The following is a 21,954-nucleotide window of genomic DNA, read 5'->3' as shown; positions in this document are numbered from 1 at the left end:
TTTTTTTTTTTTTTCTCGAGACCTCTGATTTTTGGAGTCTAAAAACAAAATCACCAACTGTAAAGTATAAAATACACGTAATTGATAAACACAAAGGCCAAATTTATGCTACTTTTCTGCCTTTCTAGCAGAGATTCCCAACGAGTTTCCAGTTTTCTTCCCTTTCTAGAATGTACTCAATTGGGAAGGAACCGAGGGAGGGACACCTGGTAGAAAGGAAGGATTAAGTGAAGTGTTAATTTTCGTCATTTTAAGCTCTTCTTATTTTTAATTATAGTCAAGTACTCGGTTATTAATTAAGAAAAACATTCGAGCTAAAAACAGTTGCGAACTTCATATTTCGTATTACGGGCTTACCTGATCACCAACTCAGCAATAACCAGGTGGGTTTCTGCTTGGAGTGCAAGTGAGCGATGCGCTTTCGAGCGCTGTTCCTCGACCTATTTAAAGGATGGGGACTTCTCCCCACGAAATCTCATTAAGGGATCCCTCCCCGGTTTAGCAGAAATTATTGAACCATTAATCACTGAAGCAGAAAATGTTAAATGTGGAAAAACATCCTCCAGACAGGAAGTCACTGCAACTTATAAATCAGACGATTTATAGTTTTGATTACCAGACACTACTAGTGATAACAGTAAACTTCCTGCCATCCATAACCCTTTCTGATCATTGAGAAAAAGTCCGACAACAAACGCACCTTTTAACTTTTGAACGAGATGTTCTGTGCCAAGTCATAATTTCCCCGTCGGAATTGGCCCCCCAAGTCATCAGCCCTCATTGCAATATTTTTTATACAATATTCTCTAAGGCATTAATAATGCTTTCTTCTCTACCTACCCAAATTTCCAGAGAGCCCTCTGATAAAAAAGAATTCTGATCTCAACTCTTTTGATCCATTCTTCAGTTTGACTGACATCATTCACAAGGTCCCGACCTCGAAATTGGGAGTCTATAAAATAAGATACATTGCCCCAAAATTCAACAGTCCGAATGAGACAGACAGAAACCGAATTATTTGTGATCACCGATTCAAATTTGCGGAAATTCTTTGCTCCGCATATTTCAGTGTGTCTCGTCTCTTTCCGGCGAACCAGGAAGCAATTTTTGTTTCATAACAGCTGCATAATTCTTTCCCTTCTGCTTATTTTTCTTTTAGGACAGAATAGACCAAAATGCATCGCACGCAGATGAAATTTATTATGACAAACGGGAACTGGTGAGCGAACTAAAGTGGACTGTTGCGCAACATCTCGAACACAAACTAATATTTTGAAATAACGTTTACCATTTGCAGACAACTTCATGCACGCTCACTGTGACCATTGAAAACTGCAAAGTGTTCGAACTTTCATTTTATTTTGTGGCAAACAATGCCTACGTATCTGTTACTGCTGCATGGATTATGATGGTAGAATGAAAAAGAATTTTAAGAAATAATAAATTATATTTGGTTTAGTTATTTGCAGATAGGAAGGAAAGCCTTCAATTCGTGGAAATATCATCTGAGGGGGAACTATAAGGGCTCATCTCGCCTTCAGATATCTGAACCAGTGGGGTTGACAGTTCCACCTGCCCCTTATAGACTGGCCAATTATTCACTACAGAGAGATCGCCTGGCAGGCAGGTTTTAGTTTCTTGCCCTACCAACTCATTCAAAGAATTCAGGATCTGGATGCCAACTATATTAGGCTACAGATAAGATGAAAATTTCTCAACTGGAGTTTCATCTCGTTCTTCTTCTTCTACCACAAAATAAGAAGCCTTAATATGAATTTCAAAATGTGTTCTGACTCTCCCGCAGAAATTTGTCCCGACTATGATAACCAGTTTTGGTTTGTTTTTTGGTGTTTATCTCCTTCACAGAATAACAGTAAGTCCGCGATTTTACGTTCCCCCTATTCTGAATTAGCGCACAATACATTATAGTAATAAAAAGATTCGCCATATGTATATATTGTGTAGAGTGTGTTCGTGTCTAACGGACAGTTAGACACGAAAACACTAACGGCACCAGGGGTTCCCCCCCCCCCACCATCTCCGCGTTGCTTTCATTGTGGGTGTGACATTCACTGTTAAGGCCAGATATTTAAAAGTGCGTGGGCTATGTATATGTGTAGTGTTATGCACCGTTGTTCTTCTGGCCATTTAGCCGCTAGACCCCTGCTGGGGCCCAACGTTGTCCACGCTATGCCTCGTGGAGGCAGACCAGGTACACTAGTATTTAGATATTACTCTGGCAGGTCCTGCCACCTATTTTCCTGATATTTCAGTGGTTAGGACCTAAAAAAAAAAAAAAAAAATTTAAATTTCTCGCTCCGTGGGAGTTAAGAAAATTGAGTAGAAATGCCAAATGAGTTTAGTGGGAACACAATTAAATTTAGTCGTTATTAAATTTTTCAAGTTATGTGGGGTGTACGCTAGCGTATTAGGTAGAGTGTGGGAGGAGACAAAAGCCTGGGAAAAAAGACAGAAATATGTGGACGATAGCGAAGGAGACCTCCAGATAATCAGTGGAACAGGCCCATGCCCTACCAGGCGAAGAGAGGAGTGGCAAGGAGGGGAGGGGACGGAAAAGACTGTCCTCTCCTTTTCCCCTACCGGGGGAGAAGGGGAGGATAGGACCATGCAAGGGTGGTTTGTCACTGTTGAGCTGGTATTTCTTCCTCATCACGTTTGTCTGTTTCCCTTGCACTCGAAGTGGAAGTCCACAGGTTCGCCATCCAGGGGCTGTTTTGCCTACAATGGTGCAGAGCGGCTGTGGGTTATCAGTACAGGTGTGTTCGTGCCATCCAGTACTGGAGGTCTAAACAGTTCTTGTCTTTTTAAGTATGTTCAGTTGTTATTCCTGGTTGTCATATGTAGCGTTCAGTTGTGCTCTGTTGCAGCGAGCATTCTTCTTCTTGCGAAGAGCTCTTGGGCGTAACAGGAGAAAGACAGGTACTCTTGTTTTGTATCCAGTATGTTGTGCTCCCGTCCTCTAGGACAACATAGGATCTTTGTTCTTAGGATGTTGCGGAGGTCGTCATAGAGCTGGCAATTATACATTAGGTGTTTACAGCTCTCCAAACCGCCGCAAACACAGGCAGGGTCCTGTTCAATTCCCAAACGGAAAAGTTTGGCATTGATGGCGCCATGTCCGGTGAGCAAGTATGCCGCATGGAGTCCAGGTGAGAACCAGGTTGGGAACTTAGGGTAGACCCTGCCGACGTCAGTTATAAACTTTCTGGTTATCTCCCCTGTGTAGGAGTTCGTCCACTTGCCACACCTGTAGCAAGTGAGCGTAGAGCCTCTTCTTTTCAGCGGTGCGGTTATTTGCTGGGTCAGTTGCATGTCCGAGACAAGTCCTTGAGGTGCCCTTTTGCCAGGTGGTAAAGTAATCCTTTGCTCACAATCACAAGGTTAAGGGAGAGAACTCCGATCAGGACTTGTAAAGCGTTGGTGCTCATCGTGCTGTAGGGGCGAGAAGTAAATAGTAGAACTGATCTCTGGGTTGAGTCGATGATACGCAGGTTGATTGTGGTAGTAGCCTTGTGATACCATATGCCAGAGGCATATGTGACGATGGGTATGAATATGGCTTTGTAGAAGATACGTAGCGTAGGCCGGCCAAGACCCAGTCCCTTCGAGCCACCATAGCAACGAGGGCAGCGTATTTCGTAATCTTGGTTCGGCTGTACTGTAGGCAGTCTTTGAAGGATAGGTTGTGGTCTAGGATGACCCCTAGATACCTGAGTTGTTTGGAGAATTTGATTGTCTTCTGGTTTATCTTAATTTGAGGAGGCCGTCGTAGGTCCAGATTCCCTTTCAGCAAGGCTGAGTTTTTTTTTCTGCTGTTATTCTCAGTTCATTCTGTATAGCCCAGTTCTGCAGTAGCTCCAAGGTCAGGTTTTCAGATTCTTCCAGTTTTGCCCTTGAGTTCGCCGAGACTGAGTGAATGTCGTCGGCAAATGCCTGAGCGTCCACGTCTCCAAGGTCCGAGACGAGGAAGCTGTTCAAGACGACGTTCCATAGGAATGGTCTCAGGACCGAACCCTATGTGCAGCCCCGGTCGATGTTTCTAGAGATGGTCTTATAGGGATTTTCACTACTATGAATCTGTTGGATAGGTAGTTCTGTAAGATCTGGTAGAGGATGCCGGAAAGATTTGCCGCTCTAAGTCTGGCCAGGACGCTCGGCCACCAAAGTGTGTCGAACGCCCCAGCGAAGTCCACTCCACAGAGATCACCAAGAAGTATTTTCTGTTGCAGTTCTCCGCCTTCCCCAGGAGGTGCTGGTGGGCATCTATGGCAGAATGACCCTGTCTAAAGCCGAACTGGTTGGGCGTTGTTAGTCCCACAATATTGTAGTGATGTTGGAGACGAGCATGTAATAGGCGCTCGAAGAGTTTGCTGACCACGGAGAGCAAGGCTATAGGCCTGTACGAGTCTGGGAGGATAGGCGACTTGGAAGGTTTTTCAGGATAAGTTTGACATTGGCGACCTTCCATGATGTTGGAATGGCTCCTGCCTGGAAGCATTTGTTGCAAAGATTTAGCATCAGGTCATCAGGTTAAAAAAACAGTTCCACTGTCTTTTTAACAATTTCTGTTTCTAGCAGATCTGGCCCTGGGCATTTATTTCCTCTGATAATTGATGCTGCGGCAATTAGCTCCTCCCTGGTGAAAGGCAGTTCCATTGCTTGGTTATTGTAGGTCGGGTTATCCTGGCACATTTTCTTCTGATCGTCAGTCTGCGGTTCGGCCAGTGGTCGAAAGACATATAGTGCATGGAAGGCTTTTGCTAAACTGACATAAGAAAGCAGCAAGTAAATAAGAAGATATGAAGTATATGTCTCCATCCTCACATAGCTAACCATCCAGTTGATCTTTGAATTTATTCCACCTGTCATCCTCAACTACCTGCGAGAACAACTTGTTCCAGCTATCAACAACTCGCAGGCTAAAAGAAAACTTACTACAATCTAATTTAAACTTTAACCCCTGTTATCTGAATTTATGGCGCATAGTTTTGGAATACTTCATAACAGTGAGAATTCCACCTTCATTCATTTTACTAATCCCTCTTGGCCCCTTATAAACCTCAATCAATCGTAATTTTTCCGATCTCACCATTCGAGTTGCCCTCCTTGGACGAATTCGCGAAGCCCAATGTCTTTCTTCAGATTAGGTCTCCAGACTTGAATACAGTATTCCAAATGCGGTCTTACAATTGCCTTATACAGTGGGATTATGACCTCGTATCTCTATAGGAAAACGTTCAATAAATTATCGATAGGTTACCAGGTGCTGCCTGTTTACACTGCTCAGGAAACTTCATATCTGGCGTATTGTATCTCCCAGATACCTGTCTTTCTCTACTGATTTTTAATTCAGCCCAACCAAGTGTATAATTATTTGCGATTTGCTGTTCTCCAAGGGTAAGACCTCGCAGTTTGTTGCGTTATAACTTCGCTGTCACTTTTCGGACCGTTCTTGCAGCCTGTTCAAAATATGTCTGCTCATAATAAAATTACGAGACTTCGATCTTAATGTATATAGTTCGATTAAAATATTGGAAATAATAAAAACGGAAAAAGGAGAAAAGTAATTGCTCACATAAATTACTGAAGTGTTTGTAGCAGATGGATCAAAGAGCGAAATAACAAATAAAAATATTGATGAATAAAAATGAAGCCAATTTATAAAGACACGGAAAAGGGCGTGGGGGGGATAATAAAGCTCATAAAATTTATTCCGTAAATATGAAAAATAAAAATAAATTTATTAAAAAAGAGTGACTTCTCTTTTTCTTTTTTTTTTTTTATAAAAGTGAACGGGTATGCGGTTTGTTGTAGATTTTAGAAGATTGGGGCGACTTAGGCAATATTGCTCTATACGTATAATAAGTCTGTAAATTGGATGTGAGCGATTGTTGTTTGCTTGAAGAAAAATCCCAGTTTCCGAGAAAAACCATGCTACCCTCACCTGAGACCGACTAACTCAGTCACGTTGTGGAAAAGAAGCATAAAATTTCCTCACGTTATCGACGAGATTCGAATTCAGATCTTTTCCACCACGACATTCTCCCTTCACGTGATGTAGAGGGGACGGCGATTGTACTAACCATGTTACCAGTTCACGTCCTCGCGGGTAGAACACTTGGCGATTCTATCAACTATGGTTACTCATGATGGCGCGAACGGGCAACTTGGTGCTAAATTTCTTTCATAAGCTAAACATACTGATATTGTACCCATATCTATCTCACTCTGGTGAGGATATTACTACTGCAATCTCCATCATCCAGGAAGCACTCCATCTCCTCCCAGGTGGGCGGTTGCTGATAGGCATGGATGCTAACTGTCGCTCAGCACTCTGGCACAGCCCAACTCCAGACAGAACACCAACCAGAAATGGTACAAGACTTGAAGATTACATAATTTCGTCTGGTCTGCGGATCCTGAATCGTCCAGGTCACCTCTCCACCTTCAGCAGTTCCCTCTGGGAGAGCACAATTGATGTCACTATAGCAACAACTGACATTCAAAGTAAACTGATCAACTGGGCTGTTCAAGGGTCATGGACAACATCAGACCACAGAGCAATCACCTTCTCCCTCGTTCGTTCTGTGGACCGTGCACCACCAATTCCTAGAGACATAGTGAGATACAACACCAAAAAAGCAGTTTGAGGCCGATTCCAAGAGGAATTGGTCAAGTTTTTTCCAGAAGACATTCCACTACATATTACACTCACACCTGAAGAAAGCGTTACCAAGGTAACAGCTGCCATCAGGAGTGCCTGTGATGCTTCCATCCCGCGTAGAAGACAATACAGGTACGCGGTCCCCTGGTGGAACACAAATTTGCGAGATCTGAGAATAAGAGTCCACCTAGCCAGGAAGACATTTCAACGAGCCCGTGTACACCTTCCCCCGAGAGAAGTAGCTGCAGCACGAGAGGCTTACAGTGTGATAAGAAATGAATATTCCAAAGAAATACGCAGATGTAAGAAGGAGTCATGGCAAACTCTAGTTTCCACAGTGGGAAATGGCGATCCATGGGGCATTGTATTTCGGATCATTACAAACAGGCTACCCAGAGGTGAAGTTTTGGAAACCACACTCAGGCCGGATGGAACCTCGACATACTCTTGGTCTGATTCTCTCAACAACATACTGGACAATATCTACCCAACTGATGACTTGGCACCGACACTGAAGCAACAAGAAATCATTGACAGGAACAGGGCATACATATCAGATACTAGTGAACCGCTCTTCACATCCCTGGAAATGAATTTGGCCCTGGCCAAAACGAAGGAGGGTAAAACCCCAGGCTTGGATTTGCTAGAAGTTGACGTAGTAAAAAAGTTCGCAGAACACTATCCTCCTATAACTCTCTTAAGTTTATTTAATAGATGCCTAGCTGAAGGAACATTTCCTGACTTCTGGAAAATTTCAACACTCAAGTTAATCCAAAAACACCCGAAAAAACCACCTCAAGTACCGACTTCTTACAGACCAATAGCCCTGCTTCCTGTTTTGGCCAAACTCCAAGAACGTCTTTTGCTCTCCCGTCTCACCGACTACTACAAAAAGCAACAATTTCCATCTCCGCATCAATTTGGTTTTAAAACGGGCTGCGGTACAGAAGATGCTATCCACAGATTAATCTCTCTAGCTACCCAGACAGAATCTAAATACTCTCTAGCCATAATGGTGGACTTTGCGGGGCCTTCGATCGACTATGGTGGCCCAGCATACTTCAAAGATTTCGGCAGGCCAAGACGTCCAGCAGTCTATATAACAGTATAAAGTCCTATCTCAGCAATAGAACAGTGCATGTAACCAACAAATACCAAACAGTCACCAGGAATATACTGCGAGGCTGTCCTCAGGGCTCTGTTCCTGGGCCATTTCTTTGGTCCATTGTCTTGGATGAGTTCCTGGGGATGGATCTCGGCGAGGTCAAGCCCCTGGCCTTTGCTGATGATCTCGGACTGGTTATTCATTCTGGTACAAGAGCCACATTGGAAGTACAAGCCAACTTTGCACTGGGAAAACTACAAGACTGGGCTGCCATGCACAAATTAACAATCTCCAGTGAAAAAACAAAGTCAATCCTTCTAAAAGGAAAGCTCCAAATCCGACGGCCACCAGTGATGAAAATTAACAACACCCCAATCCGTCTCTACACAGAAATCAAGTATCTGGGCCTGTATCTAGACGCAAACTTATCCTTCTACCCCCACTTAAAATACCTGTCAGCTAAAATCCGAAAATACACTGCAATGAAAAGGCGGATTAGCAGAGCGGACTGGGGCCTAAAGAATAAAGCTCTATCATTAATATATAAGTAATTGCCACCAGTAATTGCCAACCCAGTAATTGCCTTTTCACACCAGATGGAGTCTCCATCTGGTGTGAAAAGGCAATCCTGGAAAGGAACAAGCGCAAGCTTGATTCCATTCAAAGGTTTATGTTATTATCGGTTACCAGGGCGTGCTGTACTGTCAGTACCCCTGCATTACAAGTCAATGCAGGATACATACCTCTCTATCTGGAAGTTGTCAAGAGGGGTCTCTTCCAGCTTGAGTTGGGATTCCCTTCTTCCGCCTGAAGAAGGGAATCCCAACTCAATTGTTAAACCTGCAATTGAACCATGCAAATGACCCTAAGAAGGAAAGAAGAAAAATTGCAGACCACCTACAAAACCTCTGGCAAGAAACATGGGACACAACCCCTAAAGGAGCAATCACCAAAAGGTTTATTCCCTCAATTAGTCGGACTTCCCCAAAGCCTCCTCCCTGATACTCGCCTGGATTGCAAGTCACCTTCCTGCTTACAGGCCATGGACCGTTCCAGCAAAAATTAACAGCCATGGGAATAGAAAATAACCCATATTGCCACTGTGGTGAAGAGGAGTCCTGGGAACACTTTATGTACGAGTGTCTCACTTACGACAACGCCAGACTTCAATTCCTCACAGAGATTAAAGGAAACCCCCGCAATCAGGAGTCAACTTTACTTCAAGAAGAGGCCACATACCTAGCCTTAACACGCTACGCCCAGGCTGTTTTCAATTGTAGAAGAGCAAGACTTGCGAAACTCAGGGCAGAACAGAATAACGTGCCACCCCTGCGATCCCCTACTGGGATAGGATAATGCAATTTACCCTGGGTGCAGGATACTCACAGGAGCACCTGCTCCTGTAATTTTCAACTCCCTTCTCCATCCTCTTCCTTATAGTGGACTGCCTTCCCTCTTTGGTCCACTCCAACTACTGTTCCCCACTTTTGACCTCTTCTTCTTCTCTTACTCCCCCCCCATATGCTCTCTTATCTTTTTATTTTATTTATTTTTATTTTTTTTTTTTTACAGCCTCAACTTTTTTTTTTATTTTCACTCTTCGTTTTTTATTATTTTTTTTATTTTTTTATTTTATTTTTTTTTTATTTTTTTTTATTTTATTATAATTTTTTTATTATTTTTTTTTTATTTTACTTTATTTTTTTTATTTTTTAATTATTATTTTTTTTTATGGCTTCTGTTAGGTAGCTTAGGCAACCCTGGCAGAGGCAGCCAGAGTATAATGGGCAGCCTGGCTCACCTCACAGTTGTTGTGGCGGGCAACGTGGAGTCCCAGTAGGGGCCCCGCGGCCAAGCAGCCAGACACAACAACAGAACAAAGCACAATACTACAAAAGCCTACAGGAGTCAGATTTCCGATAAAATGAAGAAAAATGATCCAACCCAGTAATTGCAACTGAAAGCCAAATGTCCTGTTCTGCAATGTTTTTAAATTCATAACTGTTCTGCAATTTTTTTAAATCATAACTAAAATTCCTAGCTTGTTAATATCTATATAAAATCTACTGTGTACATATACTTTTATATCATTCCCTTTGTATTTTTAGCTGCCCCTAGCCATGTGCTGTGATGGGCTTGCTGTATTTGCAATAAATGAATATTTATTTATTACCAGACATTACACTTTTTTTCTGGCTGTGCAGTAGTTCTGCATTTCATCACAGAGTACATATGGTGCAGATGTGGGAAACCACCGGTGGCGCCTGAACCTAAATACTATGCCACTATGTACCCATATCTACAAGAGATATGGCAAATGACTGGGACACCACAGCAAAGGGGGCCATCACAAAACGATTGCTTTCATCTGTAAGTACAACTCAACCAGAACCTCCACTCTGGTTTTCGCCTGGACTCCATGTGACCTTCATCATCACCCGGCATGAATCCTTCAAACAAAAACGGACGGCCTTGGGAATCGAGAATGATCCACGTCGCCATTGCGACGAAGAGGAGGCTTAGGGGGGGGCACCTCATGTACAAGTGCCCGGCTACGACATCACGCTTAAATTCCTCACCACAATACAGAGAAACCCGAACAATCAAGAATTCACTCTGCTACTTGAGGAAGTATAAGGAATTAACCGCCTACGCGCAGCAAACATTTGCAATTAAGCAAGTTAAGATTGCAGGACTGAAGAGCCCAAGAACTAAACGAGACCAGCGTGGGATAACTGTCTCCCCCCTAGAATAACACAGACATGAACATGGTAACCCGAATAGGGTAAGATTTATTGCAGGCACCATCCGAGATGCTGGATGCTGGGACTCCTCGGAGTGCGGGATTTAAAAGTTATTGCAGACCCGAAAAGGGTAGGATATACTGAGGCACCGCTGCGGGATTGCTGGCACTCACCAGAGTGTGGTATCTACAAGTATTATGTTGTTATTTGGTTTTTAGGAGCATTAGCAACTAAGGCCATATTGCTCCGGGAATATGCGGTGGTCATTCCCTTGACCTTTCCGCATCCTCCGTATTTGGTGGTGACGGGCTCGAACCCCGGTCTAATCAAGAAGCGTGTGCTACGCACTGCTGCTCCTGCCCACCTGGCTACGGAGACGCACACGTATTATGCCAATGGCAATTAAGTCCTCTGTGACTTTTAAATCCCTTACTTCGCCTAAACTAGGATGGATTAAATCTCCCCTATCAATCCACCCAAATTCATTCCCCTTTCAATCCTCTCTTCTTCTGTACCCCTCTCTTCTTGTTCTCCATTTCTTGTTTTTTTTTGTTTTTTATTTTGTCTCCGTCAGGAAGCTCAGGCAACCCTGGCGGAGGTCGGCCAGAGTATAATGAGCAGCCTGGCTCACCTCCCAGGGTGGTGGCGAGCAACGTGCGGTTCTCCTAGGGGCCCTTCGGCCAAGCAGCCACAGACGGAAAAACAGAACAGTCTGTCACAAACCACACAGCCACTACACTTTTTCTGGCTTTTATAGATTCTGTTAATTCTTCACAAAATACTATGGCGGAGATGTGGGAGACCACCGGTGGCGCCTTCCACAGACCACTATGCCACTCTGTACCCATAAATCTGTGATTTGTGGACATTGTGCTCAGGCAGGGCATATTTTTAGTGACTGCCAAAATAAAGATTTAACTCCGAAATATATTAATTGTAAAATCAGGGGCAGGAGTTGTGAACACTCTGTAAGGGCACAGTGCTCCGAGTATCTAAGAGCTCTGGATATTTCCAGAGCTCTTAGGTACTCGGGGCACTGTGAATAATAATAGTGTAGATGAACAGTGATATTAAAACAATGTAATGATGTTACAGTTTATGCAATCAAATGGACAAAAATCTAGAAGAGTAATGGATGAGGCCAGAGTGATAAGATAAAAGGATAGATGTTTTGTGTTTACAGGAACCATATGCTGGGTTCTTTGCAGGCTCATGCAAGGTTTTTCGGTAACATCCAAAATAATTCATTCCCTGAATGCGAACCCTAAAACAGCTTTTATTGCTTTTAATAAAAAAAAATTAAACGTTACTGTAATACCTAGTTTATGTTTTGAGTTTGCCACATGCATACATATTAATACTCTTGCTGTTTCTGCTGTTTCTTTCTATGTTGGCTCCCTATACTCCCCCCCCCCCTCCAACTGCTGACATAGGTTCTGGTATGCAATACTTAGAGAAATTAATGGCGTTTGTGACTAATAGTAATGTTATCATTACTACTGATTAAAATGCTAAGTCTCGAATGTGCTATTCTAATTGTGGTGATAGTAGGGGAGCACAGCTGGAGAATTTCGTGCTGGGTCATAATTTAAATTTATTAAATTTAGCTGATAAGCCTTTTACATTTTATAACATTCATGGCAGCTTTATTTACTCAACAATTGCATCGGAAGATTTGCTATTGGGATGTTAAGACAAATTATACTAATAGTAATCATAGGTCTATAGTGTTTAATTTAAATATTTATTCTAGTCAATTAATAAAACCCGTTATGGAAAATTATGCAAGATTTGAATATAAAAAAGTAAATTGGAGAAACTTTTGTCACAATTAAATTGTAATTTTGGATCTGAATCTGTACAGAGTTTAAATGGAGTTAATGCCAATGAATATGTGTTTTTGTGCAGACAATTTCGCATAATGCCCTACGTTATGATGCGAAGTTTAAACTGGAAACACCATATAAGAAGTGGGGTTCCCCAAGGATCAATATTAGGACCACTGTTGTTTTTAATTTTCATAAACGACATCGATGAAGGGATAGAGAGTGTGATGTCTATATTAATAGTTGATGTTAAAATTGGTAGAGTAGTTAATGATCACTGTCAAGCTGAGCTTCTTCAGAGAGACCTAGATAGACTTCAAGAATGGTCAGAAAAATGGCAGCTGTGCTTTAATCCAACAAAGTGTAAGGTATTACACCTGGGAAACAGTAATCCCAAAATAACTTATTCACTTGGTGGAGTTCAACTAAACCCAGTACTGGAGGAAAGGGACTTGGGTGTTACGATACGGTCAGACACGAAATTCTCTGAGCATTGTAAACAGGTTGCAAGGAAGGCCCATGGTGTCCTATCGATGATCTATCGAACTTTTGCAAGTAGAGAAAGGGACGTGATAATCCCATTATATAAGGCTTATGTTAGACCACACTTGGAATACTGTGTTCAAGTATGGAGACCGCACCTAAAGAAAGACATCGAGCTTCTTGAAACGGTGCAAAGACGGGTAACTCGCCTGGAGAGATCGGCAAAAGGCATTGTTATGAAGAATATGTGAGTTACAGAGTTTGGAAACAAGACACCTTAGAGGAGATTTGATCGAGGCTCTGAGAGGCATCAGTAAAATGAATGAGGACGAAATTTTCAAGATTATAAATGATACTAGAACTAGGGGACATAAATTCAAGTTACGGGGGTAAATGTTTAGATTGGACTGCAGAAAGTTTTATTTTATTATTATTATTATTATTATGTTCAGTTTATTCAACAAACACCCCTGTACAGAAACTATCTAGGAGGATGGCTCATACATATATCCTAATAAACTTAGCCAGCGAGTTATAAATTAATTGAATAAGTTGCCTTCATGGGTGGTAGAGGCTGACAGTTTGAGGAAATTCAAAGGTCATCTGGATAGTACCTTCGGGTGATGGAAGCGCATAGGATGATAGGTTAATTTCCTTTTCTTTTATTAATTATTATTTTTTTTTATTTATTTATTATTGTTTTATTCGTTTTTTTTTTTTTTTTGGCTATTACTAATATTAATACTGATACTAATAAAGGTACTTTGATGGTCTGCTGATTTGATTGCCTTAAGATTCGAGATGTTTGACTTGAGGAGGAGGTTTCGGAGATTTACAAATTGGAGTTATTCTAAGGCTATTCTGCATAAAGAGCTATATAAAATCAAGAGAAAGCAGTATCACGTGGCAATATATATACACTGGTGTGCAAAACTTAAGGACCAGTCAGGTTTTTACCTGTAGCTTCTCATAGGAGTGGCCTGGATGTGGGAAAAGCATAGGAAAGGAACCTCGTGAGGTACAGAAATGATGAAGGAAACAACACTGACGCAACAACGGAAACAAAACGGTACAGATGGACTTTATTCAAAAATGGCAACATAGCACTGGTTGCCATGATACAGATGCATCACTGTCAAGATGGAACAAAGGGAAGAGGTTGTCCTCAGTAAGAGATATGGCCACCCCTAATGTCGATGCACCGCCTGTCCATACTTAGAACAATGTTGTTGATAAGTTCTTGCGGTAACATCGTTCATTCCTCTGTCAACGCATCTTCATCTGGTGAACATTTTCTGGTAGGTGTGAACGTGCCGCTAAGCGTCTCCCCAGAGCGTCCCATATGTGTTTGATGGGATTTAGATCGAAGGGAACAGGCAGTCCAATCCATACGAATAATGTCCTCACTTTCCAAAGGCATATCAACAGTTGCATTGAGATGAAGTGTGGCGTTATCATCCATAAAGAAGAACTCGGGGCTAATGACACCTCGGAACAGACGCACCTGAGGAAGGATTACCTCAGTACAGTTACACTTTCCAGTATCTGGAGTTGTGGACGTCCATCCAAGATAACGCCTTTCCAAATGAGAACGCCTCGACCGCCATATCGATCCCTTTCAGTGATGTTTGCGGGGTGATGCCGTGTGCCATCCTCTTGCCAGATTAGCTGACGTCCAGAATCGCTGGTGAGACTGAATCTACTGTCATCAGTAAAGAGTACCTTGCCCCATTGTGCTGCTGTCCAGTCCTTGTGTTGGATGCACCACAGTAATAAAATAATTTTAATAAAAAATTATTTTTATTATAAATAAAATAATTTTAATAGAAAATTATTTTATTAAATCCGATGGGCAGGTGTTAAAGTGACACAGCGTACTGGCCGTCGGGCTAACAGTCCACCCTTGTGGAGTTGCCTGGCCACAGTAAATCGCGATATCCTGCTTCCTGTGTAGCTGGGTTTCCAATGGATCCCGCTGTCTGGTGCCGGTCCCTCTTGGTCTTTTGGAGTATATAGCAGTCATCGTTGGGCGTTGTTTTTCGTGGACGACCACCCCTAGTCCTTCGAACAACTGTACCTATCGTTCTGAAGGCCGACCACGCACGTGAGACGATGCTATGGGCGATACCGAACTCTGCAGCCACACTCCTCGCACTTCGACCTTCCTCGAGCTTCCCAGTTATTCCACCGTGGGTAAAGTCATCCAGACGTTGTCTACTGGCCATTTAGTTGTCCATAGCACTGTATGAAACCAATGGAACGTGTGTAAGAATCGTGCTCACCATTCGCTAATTTACACATAACTGCTGAACTGCTACTTTTATCTGTTTATGTGAGCCCTCTCATCACGATTCAAATTTTTGCATGTGCACCAGCTCTCTACTGAACGGCCACAGTAATGCAAATTGCAACAGGCTGTTTCGTTTGATTTTGTGGTAATAACCTTTACAAATAGTGTTGGTCCTTAAGTTTTGCACACCAGTGTATAATCACCATCCTCCTCACAACTGGTGAAAAAGACTTAGGTTCGAATCCCATCAATGACGCGAAGAATTCGGACTGTTATTTTTCACAAGTGGCTGATGAGTCTGTGTCAGGCGAGAGTAGCGTGGTTTCATCTCTCGAAAAACTCATGTTCTTCGTCCAGCAAATAACAAATCGGCCACAGAACACACGAGTTAACATACCTAAAACCCTATAACAACAAAAACAACAACAAATATCAACCTCCTCGCAGCATAATGTAAGGATCATCCAAAGAACACCTCGGGGAATCATCTGGTTGGCCCAGCAGCCCCTACGTGGAGGCGTGTTCGTCGTTAGTTGATGCTTTAATTCTAACGCGTTCTCGTGGGATCGATTCCACTCGACAGTGCACGAATATCCCACTGGGACATCTCTGACAGCATTTTCCAGGTGCGCAATCTGTTGTGGTGGTGTTGCTAATAGAGACGCCGTTTTGCTCAAACAAGGTTACTGCAAACAACGCTTCTCTGTCGAGCGGATATCAGGATGGACGAACGCGGAACGGATGGTCTTGCTGTTCTCATCTTCGTCTGTGTCTTCATCTGCCTTGGCAGTATGGAGGGGACAGATTATCTGGTTCTCAGTTCGCTGATGAGGGAAGGCAAAATCCTGACTAACGTCACCGCCGTGAGTATTCACGAGAATGTGCAGAGCATCGCCGAATGTGTAGTGCAGTGCATGAACGCACCGAGATGTCGGGCCATCAACTACGGGGAGAGCAGCTGCTCCGTCCTGCCACTGGGAGTATGCGACATTCCGACGGCATACCTGATCCCTAAGGAGGGCTACAAATATTATGACGTCATCGATCCATCCCTTGAGGTAAGATAATCGCGCAAATGTACAGATAAAATAAATCCACTTTAAAATGTCTTACGTAGAATTGCTTCGCGACCTCCACATTTTATGGCCCTGTTCCAACCCTCCTTGAAGTACCCTCCTCTGTTATATCCATTTCAAAATATTTACACGGGCCTTGGGTTGCGCACAACTAATATGAAAAGAGAAAGGAAGACGTAGTGACATAGAATTTATGGTCAGGCGCCACATCTGCGCCGTCTGTACTCTGTGATAGAATGCAAAACTACTGCAAAAGCCAGAAAACGCGTACTGTCTGGTTTATGTAGTACTGTGATTTGTTCTGTTGTTATGTCTCTGGCTGTATGGCCTTAGGGCCCCCAGTGTGACCCTACGTTGCCAGCCGCCATCACTGGGAGGTGAGCCAGGTTGTCCCAAAGTTCTCTGACTAGTCTCTGCAGGGGTCGCCTCTGCTTCCTGACAGAGACTACAAAAAAAAAGAAGAGATTGAAGTTTATTGTGGAAAGATAATGAAGTTAGGTCAGACTGAGGGGAGAGATTTAGATGGACCACCCAAGCAAGGTGTCTGATGACCAGGGGACTGGTGATTCAACGTCAACAATCCCGCACCTTAAAAGGCGCCAGCAGTAAGCGTGAGTTATGTGGGAGTCTTGCTGGTTGTTTGTCCAGGTTAACCTTATCCAGAAGGAGGTTGCAGCTGCTATACCACAGTTCTGTTTTCAGCAAATTTTCCTCTTCTGCAGGTGAAAACTGCTTTAGCAAATTTCGTTAAGGCTTTGTAGGATTCTTCGTTCTGGAGTAGTATGAACTCTTGATTGCGGGGGTTACATTGTCCCTCTGTAAACAGTCTTAGTCTGTAGTTATCATAGGTAGGACGCTTGTAAACTCGATGTCACCACGATTCCTGTTGTACACAGTGGCAAAGTGGGTCTGTTTCCACTCCAAAAACTGTCAGTTTTTGCTTGAAGGATCCATGGCCTCTGATGATAAAGGGAATGTAATGGCTTGGTGAGAACCATGGCGGGGCTTTCAGAAAGGTGTAGTCTTGGATTGAAACATTTTGGGATTTCACCTTTTGATGTAGTTGCCCAGGAGTGCTGCCACAGGTCCTGGACCTGTGGCAGCACTCCTGTTATTATTTAAGGAAGGATATTTCTTTAGGTTTTATGGGATTAAAAAGTGATGTTACAATTGAACGGGGTAAGGGTAAAAAGAAACTTATGAATCAATTGATGGAAATCTAGCAGAGAAGATGGGAAGTAAGTGATACAGGGGTGTTTACCAGGGTCTTCATACCAAGGGAATCGTTTGTCTTGGATAAAAATATTAATGTATGGTTTTATCCAGAGATGAAAACTTGTTATTTTTCAACTGGCCATGGTTCCTTTAATTTAAAATTATGTTATTTTGGGTCAGCGGCAGATCCAAATTGCCTCTGTTCGTGCGAAGAGTCTTGGTCTCATGTGTTATGCGACTGTTTAATTTATGAACAATGTGGGATGCAACTAAAACAGGTAATTAATGAATTGGGTTTGGGCAATGAACACCTCTACGTTCAAAGCAGAGAAAAGTTTAATGCTTTCCAGGAATTTGCAAAGCCTGTCTTCACAAAGCGTAGACAGATGTTTATGCTGATCATGTCTTACTGGACTTCTTTTTTTTTTTTTTTTAGCTCGCACTCGGATCGAGGTTTTTTTATTATTATTATTATTATTATTGATAGAGTAGATTAGAATTGCTATGCAGATAAATTGCTATCTCTGTTTGCAGTGCGGATGTGTTGTGACTTCTTCATCTTTTCTGTTAGATAACAATTTTGTATGCAAAAACTGTTGTAAATGAAGAATTAAAACTTGTTGTGAAGAAATTCACTTTTCTTAACAAGTTCATTTATTGTAAACAAATTCTCTTGATGAAACTAAATTGTATTATTATTATACCTCTTTCCTGAGTGCGGGCGGGATGATTTTTTTATTTACTTATTTATTATTATTATTTTATTATATTTTTATTATTATTATTTTTAATTATTATTTTTTATTTTTTGCTGGCTTCCAGGTTGGACCACCTGTGAGCGGGAAGGCTGGCACCCACCAGGCTTGCACTTCTTCTTGTGGGTGTGGTATAGTGTTCTAGTCACACAGACAGAATAATAGATTCGGGCCGGCTTCTGGTTACTGGGTCGGGCACCAGAGAGCATTTGCCCATATGGTGACTGCTCCCTGGTGGCGAAGAGGGCTGACTAACAATAACAACATATTACACTTTGCTAACATTCTCGCATTTCACACTTTCCAGGCCCCTTGTAGAAGTTATACATCCAATTACAGAGCACGCAGGTGGAAAATGGCGGAAGCCTACCAGCCACCATCGACATGAATATACATATACATGTCCAGGAGGTGCTGGAGATTCTCTTTCTGGATTACTGGTGTGGTCAAGCTGCAAGTTGAGAATTTGTGTCCGGATACCTTTTTTTTAAACGGGCGAAAAGACTTCTTCTAATAACTTCAAGATAAAGTGGTAGGCATCCTGTCAAGCGAAAGGAAGATATCGAAGGGGTTTGGTGATGGATGGCTGTTGTAGGGTTTGCCGCGCATCAGCAACCGTATTACACCGAATATAAAGTGTCCGTAAATTGCATGCGTTGATTTTCTGGGCGAAAATCCCGTGTTTCCGGAAGAAAAACCCGCACTACCCTCTCGACTGATACCAATTCAACCACTTTGTGAGAAAAGTTCATAACATTCTTCTCGTCATTGACTGGATTCGAAGCGAGGGGTTTTCGAATTAATATTTTATGATATAAATTCTGATTTTTGATTTAAATTAATTAAATTTGTGTGTAGAGTTAATTATTGTTTTACTGAATTGGTGTTCCTCTATTTTTATATTATTTTTTCTACTTATTTTATTTTCATAAGACTGACACACTAAACTTTTCACTCCAGGGCATGATGCGACAGGATCGTTGAATCAGAAACGCACAAAATAAAAAAAAAATTACTAAACTGAAACGAATTCCACAGAACAGTTAACAACACGTTTGCGCAGGAAAGCAGCCATTTTGGCATACGAGTGTTCGTGTAGAGTGTGTTTAGTGTCAAACGGCACCAGGGATTTCCCTCATCTCTGCGTAGTATACATTGTGAGTGCGAAACAGAACACTGTCAATGCCAGGGGTTGAAAAGCGTATGAATTTTGTATGTGTGTAGTGTCGTGTATCGTTGTTCCTCTGGTCATTTGACCTCCGATCCCCTAATGGGACCCAACATTGCCCCACTCCGCCCCGTGGAAGCAGACCAGGTACGCCACTATTATAGTTATTTATTCTGACAGGTCCTGCCACCTAATTTCCTGAGATTTCAGTGGCTAGGACCTTAAAAAAAAAAAAAAAAAAAAACGCTATAGATAGGGGTCAGCCAAAAGGAATACTAGTTATGCGATTTGATGTCATTAAGTTTTGGGTGTAGAGCTCGAGCAATTTAACAATGTTTCGAACGCTAGTAGTTGTAAGTTAGAGGAGGGGAAAGAGACTGAAGACTGGAAGGAAAAGACAGAGATATGGGGTCCATAGAGAAGATGACCCTCAAATCAGTGGAGCAGGCCTGTCCCACCAGAGAGGAAAGAGGGGCGGCGAGGGGGACGAACACCAGAGGTAACCTCCCCCTCGGGCAGTGGAGGCAAGGGAGTGTGGCTAGGAAGGCCTAATGGCAGCAGCTGAGCTGTGCTGGTGGTTGTGTCCCACCTGGAACAGCATTCCACAGCATGCCGGATAGGAACAGCCAACAGCATGGATGTCCATAAGGTTCCCATGGCCATCCGGCCAAATGGTGGAGAGGCTGGAATAGAACACGCAATTTATATTATTCGCTCACACACGATTTTTTTTCTTTTTTTACATTTTATATCTTTTTGTTTCTTTTCTCTTTTCTTTAAATTTTATAGTTTTTTACATTTCAAGGCAACATTTTATAGTTTTTATGTTTTACAACTTTTTTTTTTTATACTTTTTTTCCCCTTTTCCATTCATCCATCATTCTCATTCACACCAGGGAGTGGCGACTTATTAAACGAGCAAAAGTGACACTAAGCTGTCAATCCCACTTGTCCAATAATAATTAAATAAAATTAATTAAATAATAATTAAATGTTAAAATAATTTAATGCTCGTTTAACCATCGCTTTAAAGACAAAGCAACAATTTAAACGAGCAAACAATTTAAAGAAAGCTCACACAATTTAAATGACATACAAATAATCAAATTCAGGAGATTCATTCGCTAATTGTATTTATCTATATATATATAATTGACCAAAAAAAAAAAAAAAAAAAAGAATACACACATTTATATAACAATTATTCTAATACTAATTTTTTTTTTAAACAAACTCCCTGTCGTACGTTTACATTCTGCTTTCGACATTTATGCATTGAACACACACTCTGTTCCTCGCATTCATTCACACAACCTGGCATACCCTTTTTCACCCTTACATTCACAGAGCCCATTTCACTCACACCCCACAGTCATTCGCTAATTGTACTCAACTTCCACATTTACTCTTGCACCACTCACCCCTTCTCACGCATTCATCCCACAGCCATAAATTATCATTGACTTCGTTCCTAACATTTCCTTTCATACTCTCGCCTTTACGTTCACTCCCGTTCTCATTCATAGTAATATGCTTGAGAAACCTACAGCTTACTAGTTTTTGTCCAGTTGACAGGTAACCCTGGCTGCATGTCTATACCAGTCTCTTTAAAGTCCTTTCCGTGAGTGTTGTCATCTCTGGGAACTAAGTCTGTTTTGATTGCACGTATGCTCTGATGAGAGCAGAACCAACCTGCCTTTATTCCCATCAGTCACATTTGGTTATTTTCCTACCCCTACGGTCCATTGCCAAAGGAGTCCCCAGGGGCAGGGCATCAACTCTGGTAAAGTCCCGGTAATTTCTGAGTCAACTCAGGTATGTTCAGTCACGTAGAGATTTTGTCATACACTGGACATGGGGAGGGAAATCAGCTGGTTATATATTTGGTCTATTTCTTTGCTACAGGAACTGGTTGAAGAGCCTATCTCTGCAAGGTTAGGCGGATTTCAGAAATGGATTGAGCATACTTGGTGAAGGCCTTGTAAAAGACCTCCTCCATGATGAATTGGTGTTCTTGGCCCCTAGGAAGGATCCAATTTCTGTGATTAACTGTCTGCATTGATTTTCATAGATTACACAATCATATAGAATATGTGCCCAATCCTCACTTTCGCCACAGGTTGTGGGGGTCATCGGTCAGTGCCAAAGAGTGCAATCTAGTTTAATGTGGCATAAAGTCCTGGAGCATACCACTTAGGTGGATTTGGCCTAACCATAGCCACCTGTGGAAAAGGCTTTTTGGTAGTAGCCCCTTTGGTCTCTTGCTCCCATTCAGTTTGCCATATCTGATGTAGTCGTGTGGCAATTTGTCGTTTCTCTGCCTTGATGTCATTGGCAAGGTTTGGGATTATGCCTACGAAACCCATGGGGATTCATTTTTTAAGGTTATAATATAGCCCTTTTTTTGCAATTTCAGCGGTGCAGCGGTAAGGTACCGTCCAAAATTTGCAAGGCTGGGATATTAACTGTACAGAATGCTCTAGTTATTTTTAATAAGATTGTTCTTTGAATGCTATTTAACTTTGCTCTGTTTCTAACTATGGCTGTGCAATGGAACCATACGCCGGCACCATAGGATATTACAGGTAAAAACACTGCTCTGTAAAT

The sequence above is a fragment of the Mastigoproctus giganteus genome, chromosome 6, assembly GCF_048544385.1.
Source record: "Mastigoproctus giganteus isolate SK-2022 chromosome 6, ASM4854438v1, whole genome shotgun sequence".
NCBI lineage: Eukaryota > Metazoa > Arthropoda > Arachnida > Uropygi > Thelyphonidae > Mastigoproctus > Mastigoproctus giganteus.
Note: the sequence above shows the minus strand (reverse complement) of the source record.